Source organism: Bison bison, unplaced genomic scaffold (assembly GCF_000754665.1).
Source record: "Bison bison bison isolate TAMUID 2011002044 unplaced genomic scaffold, Bison_UMD1.0 scf7180017864376, whole genome shotgun sequence".
Classification (NCBI taxonomy): Eukaryota; Metazoa; Chordata; class Mammalia; order Artiodactyla; family Bovidae; genus Bison; species Bison bison.
This window is the reverse complement of record NW_011494948.1, coordinates 2,706,035-2,712,034: the sequence shown is the minus strand read 5'-3', so window position 1 is coordinate 2,712,034 and position 6,000 is coordinate 2,706,035.

Here is a 6,000-nt window from a genome sequence, read left to right as displayed (position 1 = left end):
ATACCAGACCACCTGACCTGCCTCTTGAGAAATCTATATGCAGGTCAGGAAGCAACAGTTAGAACTGGACATGGAACAACAGACTGGTTCCAAATAGGAAAAGGAGCATGTCAAAGCTGTATATTGTCACCCTGTTTATTTAACATGATGAGTACATCATGAGAAATGCTGGGCTAGAAGAAACACAAGCTGGAATCAAGATTGCAGGGAGAAATATCAATAACCTCAGATATGCAGATGACACCACCCTTATGGCAGAAAGTGAAGAGGAACTCAAAAGCCTCTTGATGAAAGTGAAAGTGGAGAGTGAAAAAGTTGGCTTAAAGCTCAACATTCAGAAAACTAAGATCATGGCATCTGGTCCTATCACTTCATGGAGAATAGATTGGGAAACAGTGGAAACAGTGGCTGACTTTATTTTGGGGGGGGGCTCTAAAATCACTGCAGATGGTGATTGCAGTCATGAAATTAATGAAATAAATTCCACTCCTTGGAAGGAAAGTTATGACCAACCTAGACAGAATATTCAAAAGCAGAGACATTACTTTGCCAACAAAGGTCATCTAGTCAAGGCTATGGTTTTTCCAGTGGTTATGTATGGGATGTGAGAGTTGGACTGTGAAGGAAGCTGAGCACCAAAGAATTGATGCTTTTGAACTGTGGTGCTGGAAAAGACTCTTGAGAGTCCCTTGGACTGCAAGGAGATCCAACAAGTCCATCCTAAAGGAGATCAGTCCTGAATATTCATTGGAAGGACTGAAGATGAAGCTAAAACTCCACTACTTTGGCCACCTCATGCAAAGAGTTGACTCATTGGAAAACACCCTGATGCTGGGAGGGATTGGGGGCAAGAGGAGAAGGGGATGATATAGGATGAGATGGCTGGATGGCATCACTGACTTGATGGACATGAGTTTGAGTGAACTCCAGGAGTTGGTGATGGACAGGGAGGCTGGTGTGCTGTGATTCATGGGGTCACAAAGAATCAGACATGACTGAGCAACTGAACTGAGCTAAACTGAACTGATATATCTGTAAAGCCATCATCACAAAATAACAAGATGTATGTTAACTTCAAAAGTGTATAACCTGTTTAATGCCTCCCTCCTCTTTACCCATCCATGATAACTGAAAGTGAAAGTTGCTCAGTTGATTCCAACTCTTTGAGACCCCATGGACTATACAGTCCATGGAATTATCCAGGGTAGAATACTGGAGTGGGCAGCCGTTCCCTTCTCCAGGGGATCTTCCCAACCCAGGGATAGAACCTGCAATCTCCCACATTGCAAGTAGATTCTTTACCAAATGAGCTATCAGGGACACCTTTTATCCACCCATATCTACAGATAATCACTGATCAACTTTCCTTTCTAGAAATTTACAAGAATTGATTAATACTTTTCTTTTACCTAAGCCACTCACTGAGTCCAGGTTGATTTCCCTGGTTCCATTCTTACCAAAGGTTGGGGCCGGTGGGGGGGAGGGTGTGGACGGGGGGAGCAAGTTTAACAAAAATCATTGGGAAAATACCAATATGGTTGTCTAGTTTTCAAAATGGCTTATGAAATTTCTGAAACTCCTCAACACTTTTATGTACTTGAATCTTTATCAATCCTAATAAAAATGTTATTAATAATAAACCCTCATCTCTATTTAGAAGTTTAATGTGTTTCTTGGCCCAATTTTAAAATCTAGATTTATCTCTCTCTTTTAACATTATCATCATGGTTTGGTAAATACTGTCTAGAGACCCTGTGATATTAGTGAAAGCAATTGAGTATGCTTTGTGTGTGTTTACCAAAGAACTAAATCTTAACAATGCAAGGAATTCCAAATAATGCAAATAATATTCCATTTATGGGAATTATTCATGGACTTTTCAATAGAGTTTTTTATTTAATAATATATGATGATTATATGTGTCATTTATTTCAGATTATATATAGTTTTGATTATATAGTATGTTCAATTAATATTCTAAAACTATAATTTCTCTTCTTAGAGTAATCACAGCATGTTTTACTTCTTGTTGCTTTAAAAGGTGGCTTTTAAATTGTTCTTTACAAAAATGAAAATGAAGGAAAATGCCAAAATACAACTAATTTCACTTCTTTTTGAAATTTGACATTTTCCACTAGCTAAGTAATGTAAGAACACACCACCTAAATGAGCAGTATTTTAATAGCATCAATTTCACAACATTTTAATTGTCACATTTCTCGTTCTTTTTAGGGAGACTTCTGGTTAACAGCCGTGGGATCTAAAGAACAAGTAAGATTTAAAGCATACTAGGTGTTGTTTTTTTTTTTTCTGGTCTAGTTTTCGCATTTTATTTGTTTATTACTTAACAGTATTTCTTTACTACTATAAGTTGTAACTTCTTAGAAAATTGTTAGCAATTTTATTCTGGAGCATGAGGAATAAAAGCGAACTTTCAACAGGTTCAGATTATTTGGAGGCTTTAAAAACCTACATGAATTTTCTGTGTATGGTAGGCAGATAGAAAGATATTACAGATGGAATTAAAGTCCAGGTCCAAAGTAATGGGCATGCTTTTATGCTGAGTGAATAGAAACCCTTCAAATGAAGTTTTGTAAGACATTTGTTTTTGTAATGTGTCTACTGGTGCAGTTGTCTTCTTCTTACTTGCCTACCAGGAGAATAGGTCACAGAATGATTCATTTGCTTCCCCAACCCTACCTCATGGAGAACCATGACTCAGAATCAGAGAGTTAGGGCAATGTGAGGTGCATCCTCCAAACTGGAATGGGATGTGTTGGGATGATGAAGGAAGGACCTTCAGTTAATGGAGTAGAAAAGAGAACAGGTGAGATAAGAGACAAAAGGAAAGCAAATGAGGAAGGGGAAAATTGAAAACAATAATAGAGAAGAAAGCCAGATCACTGTACAAATAAAGAAAGTGAACAGCTAGATTACGTATACTTCATTGTCAATATTTGGAAGAAAGGAAAGAGAGGTAGAACAAACAGTAGATTGAAAACTGGAGAGAGGTAGAGACAGGGAATAAATAGGTTGTAATTGAGAAAAGGGGAGAGATAAAATAGTTAGTGACCAAAGAGGCAGAAAGTTCCTCTTTTAATTTTTGCTACTTCCTTGACAATTTAGTCAGTTGAAACTAGAACTTGAGTGGTTTAAAAAATAGAAACATTGAATACGTTTATCTATTTCAATGAAGAAGAAAAAATTCTAGTCGTTATTTGCTGTCTCTGAGCATCCTGCTTCATGCTCAATTTAAGCCATGCTCAAATGAAGAAAATGTTTCTTGATTCGTTTCAAGTTTATTATGAGTGTTCTAAACCTGATCTACTCTTGAAATCACTTGACTTCTAAAAAGGGGAATCTCGTGCATTTAGACAGGTGAAATAAGTCATTAAAATGTGTTTCTAATCTACAGAAAGCATATGTTAAGCAATTCAAATTTATAGTCAGAAGAGTTCAAATTACTCCTGCATTCATGGACACAAAGCTCTAGATTCACCCTGTAGTTATCCTGTAATTGCTATTTGCAGGCAAAGGAAAAGTGAACGCAGTGCTGATCTCAATTGTAATGTACAGATTTACCAAGGAACCTTGGAGAATTGACAGTCTTTCTATCCCAAAGTGTAAATCAATAAATAAATCTATAAAAAAAAAAGTAAAAAAGATTCAATAACCTCCCTTTTATTGCCATAAAGACATAAGTAAAAGTTCCTTTTTAGCAGCATTTTCACAATATTTTAATTGGGAAATATAACCTTGAGTTTATGGTTGTTGCTTGAGGTTCATTGTTGTTGTTGTTGTTTGGTGGCTATTATGTGTTAATCATTTATCATCATAATAAGATCTCTTAATTTGAAGTATCTTGGGGAAAATAATTTATTTATGGTGTATATATAAAGTTATCATTAATAGTCCATCATTCATTATTTTCCTAATTATAACATAGACTTTGATGTTGGTAGAGTAGAAAGTGCCTGTTGATTCTGACTCCAAACTACTGAGTAAAATCCCAACACCATCATTACGATCCACTTAGTCTCCCGAGGCCTTAATGTTTTAACGTTAAAAACAAGGATAATATTGCCTACACACAGGATTGTGGTGGCATTTGAACAACTTATCAGCCTGAAATTACTTGGGACTTGTCCAACATTAGTAGATGACATACCTGATGACACTTGGGTTCTAGCTCCCTAAAGGTTCCTGTCCAAAATCCCATGAGCCATACAAATGATTTTGCAAGGATTGTTGTATGTGTTTGTACTTGTGATTTGACTTTATCATCAAAAAAGTTGTTCTGGGGATAAATCAACCTACCATTTACAAAGCTTTAGTCATCCTCATGTCTCTATGTCTGGAGTACAGGCAAAGTCCTTTAGCATCATCAAAATGTTCACCTGCTTTCTGCTACTTTACGTTCCTCAATGGAAAAAAATCTAGAACTCTGTCTCTCTCTCTTAATAGTGCTCGGCTAGGTGGTTTTACAAACATCTTCTCAGATAATCTTCACATCTGTCATGTAAAGAATATCTGATCATCCCTTTTCCAGATGATTCTCCAAACAGCTGAATAACATGACTAAGGTCACCTAGATAGAAAAGAGAAGGAACTGGAATTGAGACTAAGAACTCTGCCCACAGTTTGTGTACATTGCAAAACACCCTAGTACCTTCCTTAGTGAAATATAATAAATTTAATACGAATATTCATAGAAGTACTATCACATGATTTTATCCATATTTGTGTAAAGAAAGCATTAATGAAAAAGACGAGGGGAAGCAAAAGTGATTGCTTGTTCCAAAAGAGGATGAGGACTGCTGGAAGATAAATAGTAAGACAGTCTCAGTAACTCAGTCCTGTGCCTTGAACAAGCTCTATGAGGAGGCATCAGTCAGCATTTTGAAAAAGTGCTTCCTGCTTAGTTGACAGCAGAGTGAACCTGAAGTCCTCCCACATGTACCTTTAAGAGGCAATTCATCTGCATTCCTCTGAAAGTTTAGCAGAGAGAAACTTTATTTTCTAATTGTTGGCATTCTTCTTTTTAACAAAACCCCAAAGATTCTCTTTTCTGACTCTGCTTTTGGCTGATGGTGTGAAGTGTGTGGTTTTTCTGAGTTGATCTAGGTATACGTGTTGAAGTCAGGAAAGAAAATAATTATTATATAAATGCACATTGAACAATCCCTTTGAGAGACTAGCCTCTTGAACATCATTAAGAAAAAAAGAAGCTGTTAGAAAAAAATAAAATTGAAGTTCCTGCATGATTAGTCAATTAATTTTTAAAATAATTGCTTCTAATTAACTTCATTAAAATAAACCTGTTTTATTCTTTTGTTAGAAAAATTCTCCTAGATTATTAAACGAAGTCAACAAACACTTCTCTTTCTGGTCCTTCACACACATACATTCACAAGCACAGATATACATACAAACACACACAAGTGCACACATACTATGACAAAAATTTCCCACCTTCCAATGAAATATTCTGTATTATCTGTATGGTAGAATGTATAATGTTGAAAAAGTGATTATTGGAGAAGAGTTGAAATGATTGAGCCTTAAATATGTTATGACATTTTGAAACTTCAATCTACGCCTATCTAAACGCTGTGTTTTAAGTAGTCATCATCTTGTTTCATAAATGACGGCTGCCTGTGTTTAGAAATACGCTTTCATTGTGCTGATATCACAGCTCAGATTTCTCTTTCCTCAGATTGTCTCCAGTGTAAACATGCTGCTTGATAAAGATGACAGGGAACTTAACTTGATTGCTAGGCAACTGTGTTCTTATTACCATAGATAAACACACTTACTTCCTCTTTGGTGTTCTCCTGGTAAGGAATTTCTGGAAGGAGCCTAATGCTTTCTTTTAGATAGATTATTATCTCATCCTTTCTAAGTAATCACATAGGTATCCTTTATTCTTTTGGATTTAATGCAAGGAAAAGTTCAGAGGCAAATGGTGAGGTATTAGATGGTGTGTATCAAGGCATGATG